Source organism: Phocoena sinus, chromosome 8 (assembly GCF_008692025.1).
Source record: "Phocoena sinus isolate mPhoSin1 chromosome 8, mPhoSin1.pri, whole genome shotgun sequence".
Classification (NCBI taxonomy): Eukaryota; Metazoa; Chordata; class Mammalia; order Artiodactyla; family Phocoenidae; genus Phocoena; species Phocoena sinus.
Window position 1 is genome coordinate 34887588 of NC_045770.1, and position 23483 is coordinate 34911070.

The window sequence follows — 23483 nt, forward strand, 5'->3', positions numbered from 1 at the left end:
CCTTAATTCCTTTTATCCTCTCCTAACTGTATACTAATCTGTTAGGAAATCCTACGTACTTTACCACTAAAACCTACTCAGCTGCTCTCCTAGCCTAACCTCTATCATGTCTTCCTGGATGATCTCAACTGCCTCTCCATTGCTGGTTGTGTTTCCACTTTTGAAGCTTGATAGTGACTTCTCCATATTCTAAGAATGATTAAAAACAAAACCAAAAAACTAGCTGAAGCAATCTCAAATTTTAGTGGACTACAGACCCTCTCAGCTGAGCCATAATTACAGGAATTTAGGCTGGTTCACACTGAGGGGATAAGCCTGAATTTGGGAGGAGTATAATTTGATTCCTGCCTTCAAGTATTTGAAGAACAAATAATCACTAATATTTTCTGACTGCCAAAGAGGCACACACTGGGCTAGGCACTAGAAATCCATTATCTCCATTTCTTAAAATAACACTTCATGATAGTTTCTACTTAATTACCACCTCCAAGGCCATGAAAATTAGAACTATGGCAACAAGAATGATATAAGGAATAACTTTCAATCACAGCAATCTAAAGCATGGACTTATTTGAGAGTATCTAGTTAAATATCACTTGAAATATTCAATCTTAGTAAAGATAGCCACTGGCAGAGATGCTGTGGAAAGAATTCAAGCATCAGCTAGGCAGTTGGCTAGTTCATAACTAATGTTTATAGCATTACTGGAATTCCACAGTTCTGTGATTCACTGGAACCTAAAATTCTTTGCCAGAATGGAATTAAGTGAATCTACACTTGAAGCAATGCATAAAACATTCTATGATGTGTGTAGGAAAAAATTGGTTTTTCCAGATTGGTTGAGGGCCATCAGATTACTAGGGGGATGCCAAAGTGTCTGAAATTTCAAAAGGATCTGCCAGTCGGACCTTGTTCTTGTGGTTGTTAACATCTCAATTAAATCAGGGTTGGAAAGAAAAGTGAAAGTAGTCCCAAACTAATAAATTCATTACACAGAACAGCGGTCCCCAACATTTTTGGCACCAGGGACCGGTTTGTGGGAAGACAATTTTTCCACGGATGGAGTCGGTGGTGGGGGCATGATGGTCCAGGCAGTAATGCAAGCAATGGTGTGTGTGTGGGGGGATGGTTCAGGCAGTTATGCGAGTGATGGGAAGAAATGGGGAGATGCAGATGAAGCTTCGCTTTCTCGCCCGCCACTCACCTCCTGCTGTGCTGCCCAGTTCCTACCGATCAGCGGCCCAGGGGTTGGGGACCCCCGGATTAAGAGATTTGTCAAAGTTCACACAGCCAATGCAAACTAAATTTCCTGGTAACTAGTCCAGATAACAAATCATTATACTATACACCCTATGCTGGAATATTCCTTACATTTTCTTTATGCTTTGATGCTTTAATTTTCTGATAGTTCTTTTCACAGCTTAGTTTTTCTCTGATCCCCAAGTTCTAACCACACTTAAATACTTTATTTCCTAAAATGCCATGCTCTCTCAAGACTCTGTACCTCTGAATATGCTTTTTCCTTTCTCTAAACTATATTTTGTTGGAAAGTTATGCCAACATGCTCAATGCTTCCAAAGAGCATTTTTGTGTACCTCATATAAAGATATAAAACAAATCATCACTAAAAACTTCTAACTTAAAAATAAAAAGTCCAAACAAAACTAAATAAAAAAAATAAACATTTAACAGACCAGAAGATAACTTTAAGAAAATAAAAATGATAAATGTCTTCAATGAAATATGAGCAGATAAAGCATCTATGTTAAAGTAAACTAGATGTTATTAAAATAATAAAAACTGATATTCAAAGAATCTGAACTTCAAAACTGAAAATAGGATAGCATAATAAAATACTGCCATCATAGCATTGGAAAAATACTGAGCAAACTTTCCACAAAGCAGAATTTTAAAAAAATAACCAAAAAAAGATGAGATAGGAAAATTATATAATTAAATCAAGAGATGCTAAGTCCAAAGAAGGAAAACTAGTCTAGAGGGGGAAAAATAAAAGGAGTAAATCATTCAAGAAATAAAAATATCAAATTTCTCAGAATTGTAGGATAGAGATTTCCAAATAACAAGATCTCTAGATCAGGAGGTCATTTCACAAAATATGTCACGGATATATCAAATGACATCAGAATTTACAAAAGCATTACTGTAAATCTGAACTGTCCAAAAAATGAGCAAACTATTTTCTAATGTAGAATTTACTTTCTAGCCACTCTAACACATAGCCAATTTTAGATATGTAGCTACAAAAATTCTTCCATCTCTACATCCTTTCACAGGAGGATACTAAAGAATATTCTTCACCAAAACAAGTAAGTAAACAAAGAAAGAGAATATTAAGTAATCCAAGAAATAAGAGCTCTCGTATAGGAAAATAAAAAAGACAAATTTCCAGGATGACAATAAAAGGGATTTCCTAGTATCACAGCCATGCAGTAGAAACTTATTCAATGGGAACAATATATAGGGCTTTACGGGATGTGTCTCTAAGAATAAAAATGGAACCAAAGAATTAGCTGATGTGACTGATCATAAAGTGAGAAATGTTATAGTTCTATTACAGCTTAGACAATAAATATTTTTAATTTGGCAAAATGTTCATTGAGCTTGCAATGTGCTTCAGTTGTACTAGATACTTTAGGATACATCAGTGAACAAAAGAAACAATGGTATCTGCCCTACTAGATTATGCAATCAAGAAAAAAGTTGGTTAGGCAATGATTAACTCCAGAAAAACAAGACAAAAATCCAACCAAGAAAGAAAATGTAATCATGTTACACTACATGGAACAACTTAAGAACAATCTTTACATAGTCATAATAATTTATATACTATATTTGATTTTAAGAAAAATATGCTAAATCACTTTTAATTTGGGATTTTGTTTTTGTTTTTTACAGAATGATGTTGGGACCTAGGGATGGGAAATCAATACATAATACATATAATTGGAAAAAAGATGAAGTAAAAGCTGTGTAAGCATGCATGCCCATCCCCAATCTCTAACAAAGTAATCCATTATATCAGCATTTTGCCGAGGAGGTTGAACTGGCTCTCCCTCTGAATCCCTCTCTACTGAGACCTATAGGCAGCTGCTACTGGAGTTAAAACCTGAAATGATATACATCTGCCATCCCCCTACTAAATGATCTCTAAATCAGTTTCTAAATCATACACTATAGAAATGTTTTAAATATTAGTATATGATATCCTATGAAATAAAATATTGCAAACATTGAGAAGGAGGGTCAGGGTTGTACAAACGAGAATACAAAATAAGGATGGGAATTCTCGTGTTATAATTTGATATGAAGTTTTTACTTTTAAATGGAAAATATTACAAGAATATTTACTTGTTCACAATCTTAAAATAGGTGGTTATTCCAGCTCCATAATCCAGAGAGTGGCAAACAGCAAATCTAAAACCTTTCACAAAGATTTTACTATTTTTTCTTAAAGAGGTTCCCTGTCATCTTTGGAGTTCAGAATATGGAGATATATAGTTATTATAGACTAATCACTGATTGCACTCTGTTAAGCTTGGTATTAGTAGAGCAGCATGGATATTTCATTGTTTTTATATAATAATTTTAAGATTTAATAAATTTATCTTTCTACATGTCAAATGTTTAAATTCTGGGTCTTAGTGTGATATTATAATATTTTAAATATTATTAGAAATAACTGTCCTCTATTTTACATTGTGACTTGCAAATTAAGATGCACAGAGAAAGTGCTTAATGGTAATCATCTGATTTATGTAATATAAATGTAGTTGTTTTTCTTAACTTATGATAAATTAAACATTTTTTCCCATACTTCTTTCAAATAACTTCCTTAAAGAAAGAAACTGCATTTTCTCATAATTTTCAAAGTCAAAAAAGTTTAAAAGTCAACTATTTACATAGTAAAATTGCTTTTGATTGACATCATTATAATGTTCTTACATTTTGAATTCCATTCGACCTCACCATGTTCTAAATGATAATCTGAAAATTGAGGGTTACCTAGATTAAACAAAATCATTTTGGCACACTAACTCCTACCCATTAAAAAGTAAACTTGGAATTCATTGTGTTTTTACAAAACACTGCAAAAAAAACAGCTTACTCTCTCAGGATATAGGAAATGAACTTTAATTGAAATCTTGTTTGTAAACCTATTGTAATTTGTTCAAGAAAGTGTATATTATTATATTGGCTTAGTAATAATTATGACTCTCTACAGAAGATGTATCCTTTGGGCATATTTTCCCTTAGGGTATTAATTTAACTTTCCCATAAGCAGTATTAAAGTCCAAATTCACCTTATGGCACTTTTTTACTGCCAAAAATTAAGGTCTATCTAGTAAAAGCATATTTCAAATAACCATAGTAAGGCTATTATAAATGTAACTTCTGTCTTTATTGAAAAGCTTCAGTATATACCACTAAGCTCATCTTGTAACTACTCCTTTCTAATATAGAAAGAAAACCATTTGAGTTGCATGCACTAACCTCTTAATCTACAAAACCTGTTTATGTATGTGATGCTTTTAACGCATTTTACTTTTCCACATACCTGATGGTCGTTCAGGGATCAAATCTGGCAGCTAACAATTGGCCATTAAACATTCTGTCAATAGATCATTCTTTTTATAGCCTGTTACATTTCAAAAAGTGATTGAGCTAATTAAACACAACTGTGAAACTAAGCAGATATTTAATTAACATTATTTGATGGCTTTGGAATGGACATTATTATTAACAGAGACATTTGAAATAACTCAAATCAGAGTTAAACTCATTAACCCAGGCTTTTAGTATTACTTACTGCAGTATAACTTTTATTTTTATATACAGTTAATATATGCTTTCTGCAAAATGCTAACAGTTACATGGCCATACAGTATACTGCTTAAAGATGAAGACACTTTTTTAAAGTTAAAAAAAGTATTAATATTAAGTAAATCCCTTTATCAAAATGTTTGTTTATTATAACAAAATTATTTTCTTTGTTTTTAATTCTTCAAGCACTTGCAATTATTTTTTATCATGGTAAATAAAAATGTAGTATTAACAAAATTTGTCTAATAAAAAATAAAGTTAAAATGGTAAGAAAAAGAAGGAAAGAAAAAGTTGGAAGTAGTAGTGTTACATTTGTACTTGAATCTCTTGCATTTCCATTGATCATGGGCCTGCATTTTTGTCACAGCTTAATAAATTTCAGTTGTTGTAGGCCAACTCAGTATACTTCTTGGAGTGTGCTTCAGTAATATGACACAATTATTACTGATTACTTGAGATTCTGGTGCATTACTCCTCTGAGGATTAATTTATCTGATTGCAGGTTGGTACTGTACAATTTCTAGTGCTTTAATCCTTTGAGAGCTGTTCTATAATTATTGCATGTGGTACATGCTACAGTCTTTTCCTATACATTATGGCAAACAGTTCTATATGTCTCAAAAGTATTCATATCAACTTTACTAATGAAACAGATTTTATATATCCTCATTTCAGATTTTGAAGAGTCATGACATCTCATCACAACATGTAAATTTTCAAAGAAAGAGCAAATAAAAATAATTAAATTATAGTAAGTGCTCATATGATACTGCTGTGGACAAGATTAACAGCCATAAATTCATTTTTATCCATTTTTATAATGTTTTTTATGTACTGAGAATTATAATTTGGCCTAATTTCGTAGAAGATAGTAATTTGATATCATCTAGGATATTATAAAACAAGCTAGAGTACTGTTTTGGTTCACTTGTTAGTTTCTTTTTTGATACTTTGTCACATACAAAAGTAATTTTTACCAAAGAAAGTGTTGAATGAAAACTTCTGCTCTCTTAATTGCATTCCAAAGTCTGTGCTTGACTTTGTTAAAAATATTTTAGTGAAAGAGATTCAACAGGTCAAGGAAAAAATGCAAACAAGGTAGATTGCAAGGCCAAAGCTCTGAGAGTCACAATAGACTACTGGTTGAAACCATACTAATCTCAGTCTAGGGCACTAAGAGGGTTAAAATTCTTTGAAAGTCCTTTAAAAATTACACATAGACACACACACATGGAAAAATCAGGGTAGAAAAAAGGGAAATTTATTCATGCAATGGATCTCCTATACAGCCTTGCAGAGCACTGGCTGCCCAGTATTTAACCCCAGACTGCATAACAAAGCAAAAACACAAATCAAATCAAAGCAAGTAATATTTATTTAAAAGAAAAGAGACAAACCATCTGAGGAGAGTGAGAAGTTCTCTCCACCTATATAAAGCTCCTACCCAGGAAGACTTTCCACTTACAAAAAACTTTTAGAAATAGATCTACTGAGAGGGCAGACAGCAGAAGCAAGAAGAACTACAATCCTGCAGTCTGTGGAACAAAAATGCATTCATAGAAAGATAGACAAGGTGAAAAGGCAGCAGGCTATGTACCAGATGAAGGAACAAGATAAAACCCCAGAAAAACAACTAAATGAAGTGGAGATAGGCAACCTTCCAGAAAAAGAATTCAGAATAATGACAGTGAAGATGATCCAGGACCTTGGAAAAAGAATGGAGGCAAAGATCGAGAAGATGCAAGAAATGTTTAACAAAGATCTAGAAGAATTAGAGAACAAACAAACAGAGATAAACAACACAATAACTGAAATGAAAACTACACCAGAAGGAATCAATAGCAGAATAACTGAGGCAGAAGAACAGATAAGTAACCTGGAAGACAGAATGGTGGAATTCACTGCTGCGGAACAGAATAAAGAAAAAAGAATGAAAAGAAATGAAGACAGCCTAAGAGACCTCTGGGACAACATTAAATGCAACAATATTCACATTATAGGGGTCCCAGAAGGAGAAGAGAGAGACAAAAGACTTGAAAAAATATTTGAAGAGATTATAGTCAAAAACTTCCCTAACGTTGGGAAGGAAATAGCCACCCAAGTCCAGGCAGTGCAGAGAATCTCAGGCAGGAAAAACCCAAGAAAAAACACACCGAGACACATAGTAATCAAATTGGCAAATATTAAAGACAAAGAAAAATTATTGAAAGCAGCAAGGGAAAAACGACAAATAACATAAAAGTGAACTCCAATAAGGATAACAGCTGATTTCTCAGCAGAAACTCTGCAAGCCAGAAGAAAGTAGCATGATATACTCAAAGTGATGAAGGGGAAGAACGTACAACCAAGATTACTCTACCTGGCAAGGATCTCATTCAGATTTGATGGAGAAATCAAAAGTTTTAGAGACAAGCAAAAGCTAAGAGAATTCAGCACTACCAAATCAGCTCTACAACAAATGCTAAAGGAACTTCTCTAAGTGGGAAACACAAGAGAAGAAAAGGGCCTACAAAAACAAACCCAAAACAGTTAAGAATATGGCAATAGGAACATACATATTAACAATTACCTTAAATGTGAATGAATTAAACGCTCCAACCAAAAGACACAGGCTCGCTGAATCGATACACAAACAAGACTGATATATATGCTGTCTACAAGAGACCCACTTCAGACCTAGGGACACATTCAGACTGAAAGTGAGGGGATGGAAAAAGATATTCCATGCAAATGGAAGTCAAAAGAGAGCTGGAGTAGCAATACTCATATCAGATAAAATAGACTTTAAAATAAAGAATGTTTCAAGAGACAAGGAAAGACACTGCATAATGATCAAGGGATCAACCCAAGAAGGAGATATAACAATTACAAATATATATGCACCCAACATAGGAGCACCTCAGTAAATAAGGCAACTGCTAACAGCTCTAAAATAGGAAATCAACAGTAACACAATAATAGTGGGGGACTTTAACACCCCACTTACACCACTGGACAGATCATCCAAACAGAAAATTAATAAGGAAACACAAGTTTAAATGACACAGTGGACCAGATAGATCTAATTGACATTTAGAAGACATTCCATCCAAAAAGCTGATTACACTTGCATCTCAAGTGCGCATGAAACATTGTTCAGGACAGATAACATCTTGGGTCACAAATCAAGCCTCAGTAAATCTAAGAAAACTGAAAGCATATCAAGCATCTTTTCTGACCATAACGCTATGAGAATAGAAATCAATTATGGGGGAAAATCATAAAAAACATAAACACATGGAGGCTAAACAATACATTACTAAAGAAGCAAGAGGTCACTGAGGAAATCAAAGAGGAAATCAAAAAATACCTAGAGACAAATGACAATGAAAACATGATGATCCAAAACCTATGGGATGCAGCAAAAGCAGCTCTAGGAGGGAAGTTTACAGCTATACAAGCCCACCTCAAGAAATAAGAAACATCTCAAATAAACATCTAACCTTACACCTAAAGGAACTAGAGAAAGAAGAACGAACAAAACCCAAAGTTAGCAGAAGAAAAGAAATCATAAAGATCAGAGCAGAAATAAATGAAATAGAAACAAAGAAAACAATAGCAAAGATCAATAAAATTAAAAGCTGGTTCTTTGAGAAGATAAACAAAATTGATAAACCATTAGCCAGATTCATCAAGAAAAAGAGGGAGGGCTTCCCTGGTGGCGCAGTGGTTGAGAGTCCGCCTGCCGATGCAGGGGACACGGGTTCGTGCCCTGGTCCGGGAGGATCCCACGTGCCACGGAGCGGCTGGGCCTGTGAGCCGTGGCCGCTGAGCCTGCGTGTTTGGAGCCTGTGCTCCACAATGGGAGAGGCCACAACAGTGAGAGGCCCGCATACCGCAAAAAAAAAAAAAAAAAAAAAAAAAAGAAAAAGAGGGAGAGGACTCATATTAATAAAATTAGAAATGAAAAATGACAAGTTACAACAGACACCACAGAAATACAAAGCATCCTAGGAGACCACTAAAAGCAACTCTGTGCCAATAAAATGGACAACCTGGAAGAAATGGACACATTCTTAGAAAGGTATAACCTTCCAAGACTGAACCAGGAAGAAATCGAAAATATGAACAGACCAATCACAAGTAATGAAATTGAAACTGTGATTTAAAATCTTCCAACAAACAGAAGTCCAGGACCAGATGGCTTCACAGGTGAATTCTATCAAACATTTAGAGAAGAGCTAACAACCATCCTTCTCAAACTCTTCCAAAAAATTGCAGAGGAAGGAACACTCCCAAACTCATTCTATGAGGCCACCATCACCCTGATACCAAAAGTAGACAAAGATACTAGAAAAAAAGAGAATTACAGACCAATATCACTGTTAAATATAGATGCAAAAATCCTCAACAAAATGCTTGCAAACAAAATCCAACAACACATTAAAAGTATCATACAACATGATCAAGTGGGATTTTTCCCAGGGATGCAAGGATTCTTCAATATATGCAAATCAGTCAATGTGATACATCATATTAACAAATTGAAGAATAAAACCCATATGATCATCAATAGATGCAGAAAAGCTTTTGACAAAATTCAATACCCATTTATGATAAAAACTCTCTAGAAAGTGGGCATAGAGGGAACCTACCTCAACATAATATAGGCTGTATACAACAAACCCACAGAAAACATCATTCTCAATGGTGAAAAACTGAAAGCATTTCCTCTAAGATCAGGAACAAGACAAGGATGTCCACTCTCACCACTATTATTCAAATTCACTATTATTTGGAAGTCCTAGCCATGGTATCAGAGAACAAAAAGAAGTAAAAAGAATACATATTGGAAACGAAGAAGTAAAATTGTCACTGTTTGCAGTTGGCATGATACTATACATAGAGAATCCTAAAGATGCCACCAGAAAACTACCAGAGCTAATCAATGAATTTGGTAAAGTTGCAGGATACAACATTAATGCACAGAAATCTCTTTCATTCCTATACACTAATGTTGAAAAATATGAAAGAGAAATTAAGGAAACACTCCCATTTACCATTGCAACAAAAAGAATAAAATACCTAGGAATAAACCTACCTGGGAGACAAAAGACCTGTATGCAGAAAACTATAAGACACTGTTGAAAGAAATTAAAGATGATACCAACAGATGAAGCCATATACCATGTTCTTGGATTGGAAGAATCAATATTGTGAAAATGACTATTCTCTCTAAAGCAATCTACAGATTCAATGCAGTCCCTATTAAATTACTAATGGCATGTTTTACAGAACTAGAACAAAAAATCTTAAAATTTGTATGGAGACACAAGAGACCCCAGATAGCCAAAGCAGTCTTGAGGGAAAAAAATGGAAGTGGAGAATCAGACTCCCTGACTTCAGACTATACTACAATGCTACAGTAATCAAAACAATATGGTACTGGCACAAAAACAGAAATATAGATCAATTGACAAGACAGAAAGCCCAGAGATAAACCCACGTGCCTATGGTCAACTAATCTATGACAAAGAAGGCAATTACATACAATGGAGAAAAGACAGTCTCTTCAATAAGTGGTGCTGGGAAAACTGGACAGCTACATGTAAAAGAATGAAATTAGAACACTCCCTAACACCATACACAAAAATAAACTCAAAATGGATTCGAGACCAAAATTCAGACACTATACAGCTCTTAGAGGAAAACATTGGAAGAGAAGTCTTTGACACAAAACACAGCAAGATCTTTTTTGATCCACCTCCTAGAGTAATGGAAATAAAAACACAAATAAACAAATGGGACCTAATGAAACTTAAAAGCTTTTGCCAAGCAAAGAAAAGTACAAACAAGTCGAAAAGACAACCCTCAGATGGGAGAAAATATTTGCCAAAGAATCAACGGACAAAGGATTACTCTCCAAAATATATAAACAGCTCCAGTTCAATATTAAAAAAACAAACAACCCAATCCAAAAATGGGTAGAAGACCTAAATAGACATTTCTCCAAATAGGACATACAGATGGCCAAGAAGCACATGAAACTCTGCTCAACATCACTAATTATTAGAGAAATGCAAATCAAAACTACAATGAGGCATCACCTCACACCTGTCAGAATGATCATCATCAAAAAATCTACAAACAGCAAATGCTGGAGAGGGTGTGGAGAAAAGGGAACCCTCTTGCACTGTTGGTGGGAATGTAAATTGATACAGCCACTATGGAGAACAGTGTGGAGGTTCCTTAGAAAACTGAAAATAGAATTACCATATGACCCAGCAATCCCACTACTGGGCATATACCCAGAGAAAACCATAATTCAATAAGACACATACACCCCAATGTTCATTGCAGCACTCTTTACAATAGCCAGGTCATGGAAGCAGCCTCAATGCCCATTGACAGATGAATGGATAAAGAAGATGTGTTACATATATACAGTGGAATATTACTCAGCCATAAAAATGAATGATATTGGGTCACTTGTAGAGACGTGGATGCATCTAGAGACTGTCATACAGAGTGAAGTAAGCCAGAAAGAGAAAAACAAATATCAAATATTAATGCATATATGTGAAACCTAGAATATGGTATAGATGATTGGTTTGCAGGGCAGAAATTGAGACACAGATGTAGAGAACAAACATATGGGCACCAATGGGGGGAAGCAGTGGTGGGTGGTGGTGGTGGTGATGAATTGGGAGAATTGGACTGACATGTATACACTTATGTGTATAAAACGGATGATTAATATGAACTTGCTGCATAAAAAAATAAATAAATAAATAAAGGAATAGATCTACCTGCCCAATGCCAAAGGAAACCCACCTAAAGTGTATTATTATTAATGAACAGGCAATAGTTGGTCAGCAGACATGAGAGAAAAGCAGTCTCATCACAGAGAAATATTAAGAATAATTTTTCAGATAAGCTGACACTACAGGTAACAAACCAGGTAATAGCAGGAAACTAATAACAAAAATCATTCCATATTATATTTGTATTCAAGAAGGTACTGCACTTAAAAAAAAACTATGAATAAATGAATAAATCACCAACAAAAAAGACATGTTACAAATCATGAATATTATTGCTAAAATAAAAAATATACTAAACTGATAATGTCTCTAGATAATAAAATAGATAATATACAGAAACAGAAATGAAATATATGAAGGAAAAAAAAAAACAACAAGAGGACCAATCCAATTAGTGAAAGAGGAAAGAAAGATTAGGTAAAGAATTAAAAGAGAGGTAGAAAATAATTTTATCAGAGCCAAAGTTCTCTTTATGGTGAGTAAAATAACTAAAAATGCCATGCTTATGCCCATGGAATTTCAGATTATCATTCTAAAAATTGTTAGGAAAAGACAATGCTGAAACTTCCATTAAGAAAACAAAACAAAGGAAAAATCAACTGCTTTCTTACTATAGGCAAAAAATAGTTGTAAAAGAAAGATATTTATATATTTGATTTCAAGATTTTAATGTTATCAATGTGGAAATTAAAATGATATAACAAGCAAAATTTAAATAAATTTAAGCTAAAATCAGAAATAACACAAAAATGCCATCTCTGAGTAGTGGAACTAAAGTTGGAGAGGAATTTTATGGGTATCTGTACTATTCTGTACTATTTAAATTGTGACTATTTGTACAGATGGACTTGGCTAAATAATTTTAAAATTCTAAACTAAATGTAATGAATAATTTCTAGTACTCACTGAAAGATATTTCAAAAGAGCTGTAACGTGAGTACACTAATTATCCCAAGGTGGGATGTCTTAGACTGCTCTGGCAGTTATTACAAAATAACATAGACTGGGTGACTTAAACAACAGAAATTTATTTCTCACAGTTTTGAGGCTGGAAGTCCAAGATCAAGGTGCTTATGGATTTCGTTCCTGGTGAAAGCTTTCTCTTTTTTTGCGGGACGCGGGCCTCTCACTGTGGCCTCTCCCGTTGCGGAGCACAGGCTCCGGACGCGCAGGCTCAGCGGCCATGGCTCATGGGCCTAGCTGCTCCGCGGCATGTGGGATCTTCCCGGACAGGGGCACGAACCCGTGTCCCCTGCATCGGCAGGTGGACTCTCAACCACTGCGCCACCAGGGAAACCCTGAAAGCTTTCTTTACGGCTTGCAGTGGGCTGCCTTCTTGCTGTGTCATCACATGGCAGGGAAAAAGAGCTCTCCTCTCTCTTCCTCTTTGTACAAGGAAATTAACCGCATCATGAAGGCCCCATCCTAATAACCTAATTTAACCCTAAATATTAGCGATTTAACATATGAATCAATGAATATGAATTTTGGTGGGTCACAAACATCCAGTCCACAGCAGGGAATAATCCTTCAACAGTCTTTAGTAGTTTATTTTAAACACTTATGGGCAGCTGGTCTCTAAAATATCTTCCTTCCGTCAGTGTACCAAAACTCTTGGTATTGGTGCTCTGTGTAGTCTCCTTTCTTTGAATCTGGCATGGTCCTGTGACTCCCTTTTTTTTTTTTTGCGGTATGCGGGCCTCTCACTGTTGTGGCCTCTCCCGTTGCAGAGCACAGGCTCTGGATGTGCAGGCTCAGCGGCCATGGCTCACGGGCCCAGCCGCTCCGCGGCATATGGGATCTTCCTGGACCAGGGCACGAACCCGTGTCCCCTGCAACAGCAGGCGGACTCTTAACCACTGCTCCACCAGGGAAGCCCCCTGTGATTACCTTTTGACCAACAGAATATGGACAAAGTAATAGCTTTCTGAAACTATGTCATAAGAAGTTTTGCAGCTTCTTCTTGCATTCCTTGCAATGCTTGCTCCTCAGGTATTATTACCACTACCTTGGAATCCAGCTATGCTATGGGAAGCCACATGATTAAGTCACTTGCAGGTGTTCTAGTCAACTACCTCAACTGACCTCAGAGCAAATAGCCAGCATCAAGTGATAGCCAGGTGAATGAACTACCTTCGTGTCCAGCTCAGCTGAGCCTTCAGATGCCTCCAACCTCAGCTGCTATCTGATCACACCTGCATGATAGACCCCAAGCAAGAATGGCCCACCTGAGTCCAATCAACCTATGGAAACAGATAAGAATTTATTTTTGTTTTTCGTCCCAGTTTTAGGGTAATTTGTTTTATAGCAATAAATAACAGAAACCCTAGCATCTGAATCCAGGTACCTCTGTTATCAAATCTTTCCAATATGTTATTCCTTTTTTAAAGTTCAGGTATTATAATAGAATTATATATTGATAAAATGTAGCCAACCACTCTTTATAAATACTTGGATTTGGGGGGAGTATAGCTTACCCTCAGGAAGCAGTTAGTTCTTAAGATAGTTGAGTTCTCAACTTCATCCTTACACTTCCTGCAAATGAGTCACATCTCTGGCCAACTAATACAAAGCTCCTGTGTCTGTGTTGGGTGATGGTATATAAAAAAAATAGCCTGATGCATCTGACAAAGGAAGTATCATATTCTATAAATCAATGTGTGGGTATGGACTGTTGCATTTGCTTGGGTGAGAGTCTATCATATAACACTATTTTCCTCCAGAGTTTACGGAAATTGTATGCAGAAACAGGAATGCAAAGATTTGGTTTTGGAAAAAGGGAGGATTTAAGGGACTGTACTTATAGGAGTAAGTCATTACTATTTAAAGACTCACGAAGTGGAAGAGAGGAATTTCAATATTCTGGGCAAGCCTATTTGAGAGCAGCACTCATGATGATACTCTCCATCAAAGGTTTCTTCTTTTTTATTTTTCCCTGTCTTGGGTCCAGGTTGCTGAAACCAATAGACAGATGTGGGATGATGTATCATCCTACTTGGTGACAGTATTCTAAAATTCAAATTCTGCTTTATTTAAGGAACGTTTAAAGGTGGAATTTAGTTTAAAGGTGGAATATGCAAGTATAATATCACGGAGCTTAGGAATTTCACTTCATTATTGGTCCTACAATATAAACAAATAAGCACACTGATTATTAACCTGATTTATCTTGCTCACAAGAAGTTATGTTTTAAATATTTATTTACCTAAGAATGATTTTTCTATATACCACTTTAGAAAGTCACAGTATGAAATTCAGGTTAAAGATGATAAATTGAAAACATGTAATTTTCTTTCCATAAAATGAGATTCCATAAAATGTAAATAAAGGGGAAAAATGATGGGAAATCCAGAGTGGAGAGAGCCTCAAGACATTTGTTTAAAAAAAAAAAAAAAACAACTCTGGAAAGCCAAAAGTGGCTATAAATCTCCTGATTGGTATGTAAAGGATATGGCAATTTTGAGAATCCACAGAGGATGTTATAGAGAAGAAAGAAGCTTACTATGCCCTCACAGAGCACTGAGTAACTCAAAACTAAAACTCAAAGATAATTTCAAGCCACAATTTTATAACCAGAGAAACCATTAATCAATAAAAGGATAGAATAAAGTGCTTTTTAGAAAGGTGAAGATTCAGAAACCTTTTAATTCTCCAATACACCTTTTTTTGGAAGCAGTTTGAGACTGTGATCCAGAAAAACGGAAGAGAAAACAAAGAGGAAGATATTGATTACTGGAACAGCAGATCCCATCCATCTTGGGAGTTAAAGGAAGTCCCAGGAAAGCAGTAACATAACTCTGGGTCTTGAGAGCAAACAGCTTCTTTTACAATAGAGATGAATTCAGGAAGGAGTGTCATGGGAAATGCTGCCTTACATGATAACATGTCTCACCCACAGAACAAAATACGATCCATTGGAAGAAACTTTTTCAGGGAATTTTGACACTGTTCAGTAATTATGAAAACATGTTTATTTCAGAGCGTGTTTTCTTGTGTTTTTTTGTTTGCTTATTTGAATTTGTCACGTATTTATTCCAAATTAATTCTAAAGAAGCTACATGTCAGACTACACTTAGAATTCTGAATATAAATTATTAGATGGATTTCATTTTAAGAGAAATACAAAGTTTTTGTTTAAAAATGCAGTTTTTTTTCATTTTGGACCGAGTGAGCCTAATGTTATGTGATGAACACTTATTTAATAGAATGTAAGTTCACTGAACTGTCTGATGAATATTTTCCAGAATGTCAATCAAGCTGAGAATGTACAACTGTTCAGCACAATGAGCTAAAGATGCCTCAGAAATAAAAGCTGCAAGCAACTGTAGGCTTAATATTTGAAGCAAAGCAGATTCAGAACTGAATACCTCTGTGCCAGCTTTCATGCAGCTATATTCATGACACTACAGAGCTTTCTTCAGACCTCGCTGCAGGCCATTTACTTTACTTTAGGGGATTGAGCAGTGCATTTAACACTGTAGAGAAACTTTTCAGCTATATACTCAGTTCTGGCTCTTAAACCTCTTCCACTCTGTACCGATCACAGGTGCTACGTAATGATGCTGACATAACTTTGGTCATGGCCAGAAGCTAGTCATGATTTTCTGACAAGATGGCAAAAGAAAAAAGAAAATTACCCGTTTCCCTCAAACGTTAAATTTCCTTTGAGTGTTAGTTTAATCGTTTTGCTACAGGGAGGAGGTATGTCAACATTAGGTTCAATAACATGAACATTCTTAACTGTTACAGGGAAAAAAAAGAGGAATGAGTGATCTCACAGCCTAACCCTTTCTTTAGTTAAATCCATATAAAAAGTCTCAGGCAGATAATGACAGGCTATATCAATTTGGAGTATTTCTCTGATCTACACATGATTTTCTATCTCAATATTATCAGAAATTTAAATATTGCTTTAGAAATGCAGTGCAAATACTACTTAATGAGATCTTTGAGTTTTGCTGGTATATGTTTAAAGAATCTGAGAGACCTAACATTCACCTTTGCATAAGCAATGATGCATTTTTCCCAAAGTATATAAAATCTATTATATGCATAATATTTAGTATTGACTTAATGAGCTGTTATGAATTCTATTTGTATTAACACAGAGCCTATTAATAAAACTTTAAAACTAGAAGTGTCCATTTAGAAGATAATGAAAGATTTATTTTGGATTAATATATAATCTTTACAAGATGTGTTTCTAAATGTGAAATTTCATTTTAAGGTTATAACAGTAACAGTAGAGGTATGACACATATAGCCTTTGTTGTAAGAGAGGTTATATGAAAATCTGCAACTATAGTAAATATTATGTTTTAATGAGATCATCACATTTACAAAACAATTTATCATAAGTGTTTTCCAGATGGTAAATTCCACTGTACTTTATTATATGATACAAATTTAAAATGGGAGTAAGAAATCTATGTTATATATTCAGGAATAAACCTCCTACATAAAGCAGACTATACCTGCATTTTCTACCTCAGAGCCAAACCAGTTAGTCAATATTTAGCTGTCAGATGGTACATAAGGCAATTTGGACTTTCAGGAGGCCCAAAGGATTTTCTGTATAACAGCAATGAAGGACCCCAAATAAGTACCAAGATGATTGCACTGGGAGGCAAGGTCACACCAATGTGTCTCTGTAAGCCTCGGTGTCCTTACCAGCAAAACTGCAAGAATCATATTTAAGGTGAGAGTTATTCCCATTTTGAGTATTGAAAAGAGGTAAACTACCATCTATTTGGGTTTCTCTGGTGCAAAAGAAGTATTAAGTAGATAATAGATTAATCTTTCTCCCTCCCTCCCTTCCTTCCTTTCTTCTTTCCTTCCTTCCTTCTTTCCATCTCTTCCTTCCTCTCTCTCCTTCTCTCTGTCTCTCTGTTTCTGTTTCTCTTCCTCCCTTTCTCTCTACCTCTCCTTCTTTCTTTTTTTGGATGTGTCCTGAATCTGAACTTATAGATCCAAAACCCTGGAGATTATTTACAGACATATGAGTAATTACAAGGAAAGCCATATATTTTAATAACTAGCAAAATTCAATGGCATTTACTTGATTAAATTACTTTTAAATTTTCACAATGTTTATAATAATTGAGATACAGTGTTTATGAACTGTATTTTTTGTAGTGTACTATACATACTATATAGTACAAAGGAACTAAGCTAGTAAAATATTTACTCCAGAGTTTAAATAAGACTAATTTGTCATTGCCTAGGGCTAATTTTGTTATATTATTAAGAATGCTAATTAAAGAGATCTTAAGAAGCCCCCTGATTTTATTTACATTTTTAGTATTTTAACTTCACTTCTGATGGCAAAGAATCCAAAACAAAAGCTAAATCTATTTGAAAATTTTGTGTCCATTTCCCATTACCTTTGAACTCTTAGCCATTGCTCAATTTTCTGTGATCCACATTTTAAACAACCTTAATAATACCATTGTTAAATTAATTTCAAAGTCATTTCAACTTATACATTCTACAATGCCATTAGCCTGCCAGGCATTGAACAAATATTAATTGAATTTAATTGTTAATTGGATGATGTGAATAGACCATGAGGTCCAGCACAACTTCTGGATGAATAATCGACTCAACAGAGTTTTTAACCCCAAACAATTTTGTCAATGAGGAAAATACATCTATTAATTCAAAACAATTAAAGGTACCTATATTAAAGTTTTTCCTAAGATGACTATTTGGATTAATATGAATTAATAAACTTACTTCAACTTAATGTGGCATTTATAAATATAAGATGACATATTTGACCAAAATAGGCTACTTATATATTAGTTTCCTGTTGCCACTTTAAAAAACATACACAAACTTAGCAGATTAAACAAGACATAACTATGACTTACAGTTCTGTAGTTTAGAAGCCCAAAAGTCTCACTAAGATAAAATCAAGGTGTTGACAAGGCTGTGTTCCTTTCTGGAGGCTCTAGGGAGAATTCATTTCTTTGCCTTATCCAGCTTCTAGAGACCACCCACATTCCTAATCTCATGGTCCCCTTCTGCCTTTAAAGCCAATAATGTTGCACTCTCTGTGCTTTTCTTTCATAGTCATGCCTTTGTCTGACTGACTGCATTCCTGCCTCCCTCTTTCACTTTTAGGAACCTGCCTGATTTCACTGGGCCCACCTGAATGATTTAGCATGAGCTTTCCTAGTTTAATGGCACCTTAATTCTATCTGCCATGTAACCTAACATATTCATAAGGTTCTGGGGATTAGGATGTGGGGCCATTCTATATACCACAGTAGGATACCTATTTTTCTTTTATAAAGGGCAGCCTAAACCTAGGGTTTGCCTTTGAATAGTTTGATTTGGGAACTGAAGCCAAGGAACAGGATTTGGGGATTGGGAACCATAAAGCAGATGAGGAAGACAAGACAATACAAGGGTATGGTATTTGGCTGATCACCACTGTGGACAACTGTGGCTCAGTTCTGCTTGGGTCCCTTAATGGGACCACAGAGAATGCATATTAGAACTGTCTGTTTAAGGAATGGAAAAGGGTCGTATTTATGCAATAAATAACACCTCAAGGGTGTTAACTGCTTTGCACTTCCAGGTTTGTACCTACATCATAGGAGCGAAACAGTTTCCTTCACACACCCTATTTATTCCATTATGACACAGAAGCATGCAGACAAAAGCAACATATACACAAGTTGCCATTGGACAAGTTGCCATCAGGTTACATAGGCATGCAACCACAACAATAATTAAAGGAAAGTAGGCCTACATTTCTCTGTCACTCTTAGTAGAAGTTAGGGACACAAAAGAAATAGCCTAAAAATTGAGATATATTGGGAAAGGTGCAATAAAATCTATACAAGTCTGAATTGTACTATGGACACTGATGTTTGTTTCTTGGCTTGATTACAAAATAAGGAGTACATGGATAGAAAGATGTATAATAGAAACATCCAAGAAGGCTTTATGACTAACCTAATTCAGAATAGTGTTGTTACTCACAGAAAATCAAATCCATTCAGGAAGTACAGCTCGGCAGCTATAATACTCAAAATAAGACTGTTAGAAGTCATATGGGTCTGGTAATAGGTCAATTCAGGGCAGAACCTTGAGCAGAATCCAAGGCTACCTGGTGTTATAGGGAAGAAAATGCAGCCTTAAAAGAGAGTTTGAAAGTATAATCAAAGCCGTTTGAACAAATCCAGGTATCTGGATGATATTGGAAAGCAAATCTAAGCAAACATGATAATGGGATGGCGAAGACCTACATCATCTGATGTTGTTGATAATAATGATAATAATGGTCATATATTGGCTTTATTATCCCTTGCATTAATGACTCAGTTTATGCTTGTTGTTTTTTCCTTCTTTTTATATTTATTTCAAATGCATACATTAGAACTTTTTTTAAAGATCCAGTTATATATTTAAGGCTGGATATAAAGTGAGGCAGACTATCATTCTTCATCTCTCCCTATATCTACATCCTTTACAGTTCTTCTGATTAGAATGAATTTCCCCATCCATTGTGTTGAACTTGTTTAAAGCAACTTGCTTTTGGCCGATGGAAAATGGGAGGAAAGGATACTGTTTGAGCTATGAGCATAGGCCTTAAAAGACGCTGTGTGTTTACACGTGTCTTTTTGTATTTTTGACATATTCATGAGAAAAATCTGCGTTAGGTGGCCTATTGATCCCAGGGGAATAAGAGGCATGTGAAGCAGACCTGAGCACATCCTGACATGGAGCCAAGTCCAGGTGAGATCTGCCTACTTCAGGTCAGCTGCTGATGACCCACACAAGTGAGCATGAAAATAACTGGTTGTTATTTTAAGGCACTTAGATTTCTTGAGGTTTGGCAATATGGTGTTGTTATAGCAATAATTGACTGATACAAAAGCCATTTTCCACAAATTTTCTATCATAATTTCAGCTTTCAGTAAAGCTAGTCTAAAACTAAATGACCATTTTGCTTACGGTGTTCACTTCATGTTTGACCTTACCTGTCGTCATCAGGGCACAAACATAATCCTGGCCCCCATAACTGAAACCTAGGAGTTAAATTTGACTCCTTTTCCTTCATTGATTTACCAGTAGGACTTGTTGAAATTTATTTAAAAAAAACTGTTTGATATAACCTTTTCTGCTCAAAATCCACTGCAAACATTCTAGATCTAGGTTCTCATCATCAAACTATTATATTAGTGAACTTGACCCTGAGTCCTGTTTTCTGAAGCTTATCTCTTCTTATAATTATCAACATCAATACCATTTCTCACTTCTCTCATTCCTCCTTCCCTCTTTCTTTATACATTAATTTATAATTTTCATAGGCTATTATTAATCACTTACTATGCACTAATATCATAGATGGCATTGGGAATACAAGGTAGAATATACCTGAGTCTATTTTCAAGATAATAATCAGTTTTATTATTTAAAGCTATACATTATGTTGAGATCAGATCTGTCAGAGACAGTTCCAACAGAATAAAACTACCAACAGCAACCAAAAAAACAAGAAATATAAAAAAACAACCTCTCTCCTCAACAAGAAAGTGTAAATATTCTTTAGGATAAAATCAGTTACAAAAGAGCAAGTACTCCCCTTTTATTCACCTTGTAGGGACAACTGCAAAATTTTACAATTCACAAAATGTTCAACATAGATGATTAAGTTACTATAAGCCTTATGATAAAAAAGTATATAAGACTTATATTTTGTCAAAGTTATATCTTTTTCAGCGTCTTGATTCATTTTCCCTTTAAATATCAGTAAGCATGGTTAGAATATCTAAAACTAGGATAACTAGGAGAAGAACATATATAATTTTGATCTTGTTTGGAACTTCTGCTTGCCTGCAACAGTGTCCTTGGTTTACCTTATTCTTAGCATCGCAGTTCTGCAAACATTGTATAACCTGTTTTTATTAACCTGCTAGGAAATCCAGTTTCTTCATAGTACTCAGAATGCTCTATGTACTTAAGCCAACAAGGTTACTTACCCTCTCTGTAAAAGCTCCTTATCTGATACAACTGTGTCTTACAATTCTATACCTAACATTGGTAAAGTATAAAGCTTATACTTTGAGATTTCACCATTATGGGGAAACAGAAATTTAACCAAATAATTGCAATAATATAGGGTAAGCAAGGACAGTGAGATGATATGGGAAAAAAAAAATTAGTTCTAGATCGATATGAGGATAGAGAGAGACAAAGGTGGCGGGGAATCCTCAAGAGAAGCAGTAACGTCAATTTTGTTTTTTAAAAAAATAAATGATTTTGCCAATCAAAGAGAGAAAGTCCATCTGTAACCAACTGGCATGCCTTGAGCACTAACGTTTGCCAGATAAATTATTTCATTTCCCTTACAACAATCATAGTTTTATAATCATCTCTACTTTAAAATTAGGAATTAATGAATCAAATAAGTGAATCCTTGTGCTTAATGTTACCCAATAATTAAGGGGTAGAACTGAGAATTAAACTTAGACTCCTTTGTTAAATCCAATGGTCTTTCCATTCAAAGTGCTGGGAATGACAGACTCAAGAGCAAGCAGAAGTAAAAACGTCACTGTGGATAACGAAGGGCACATAATTCAGAGTGATATTCTTGCAGTGAAGTTGTAAAAATATGATTGTTATTGAATAATTTGTATATTTTTGTATTTTGTGAATTTTGTATATTTTTTAGATGTTCTTTATGTTGGGAATGTGATATTGCCTAAAGAAAGGGGAGAAAATATGTCACATTTTCTGAATTTCATGTATTACTGAGTATATATATGAAAATATTTGTAAATTGAATTTCTATATTCCAGATCTAATTTCTCAGTTAGAGAATTTCAAGTTTAGGGGAATAAATTTTTTCTTCAATAGGAAACAGCTCTTAAGAGTTTGATATGTAATTATAATTTATAAAAACACTTATGTGTTTTCTTATGTATGTATATAGAGCTTCAAAATTATTTTAATACCTTGTTATATACTGTAAGCTTTGAGCAGAAATTATAGAATTTCTAATTTTATAGTATTGTGGTCAAAGAACATGTTGTATATAACATTCATTCTTTGGAATGCGTTAGGAATTGTTTATGTCAGTATGTCTCCAATTTTAAAAATATTCCACATGTGCTTAGAAATGTGACTATTATGTATTCTTGACTTTCTATGGGCAGAGTGCTAGAGAGATAGAAGGCATTCAGATAGATCAACTGATAACAGGTAAATATTTAGGTATAGATAGTATTGTCTCTGACCCATTAATTCCTTTACATCTGTTAAAATTACTACTTGCATAATCAATTTCTCAGATCTATCCTCCAAATCAATTTTTCTCATGATTTCCTGACTGTAAGTGATCTGGTTTGTGTATGTATTGTGCTCTGTGATTTTTCTGTATTTCTTATTTTCTCTTTTCCTGATTTTAATTGGATTAAATAATATTTTCTTCATTCTCCTCCCATACTAGATTGGAAGACATACATACTCCTCCTATTCTTTGACTGGCTACTTTTTATATTTTTTAATGTACACATCATGCTTATTTTTAAAGTTAATTTTTAAAAGAGGAACATTGTGAGAGAACTTGGTCATCCTATATTAAACCATACAACACTTTCACTATCCCAAGTATATAATATTGGCACAGATATTAGAAATATACATATGTGAGTCAAAATATAAAACCCAGAAAACAAAAAGAATATTGAGTAAGAACTTAATATATCAAAAAATTCTACTTTGACATAGCGGAAAAATGGTAGATAGTAATTTTGCTTGTGCAACAGAAAGAATATAAAGTATCACCTAGCTCCTAGCATACACAAAAATGGGTTTCACAA

At 34.7% G+C, this 23483-nt stretch overlaps 1 protein-coding gene across 1 annotated transcript in view; it reads right to left on the reverse strand.

Moving 5' to 3' along the window:
- Positions 1-23483, reverse strand: part of CNTN5 (contactin 5) — a 1462970-nt gene that overhangs the window by 1309934 nt on the left and 129553 nt on the right. The window lies entirely within an intron of this gene.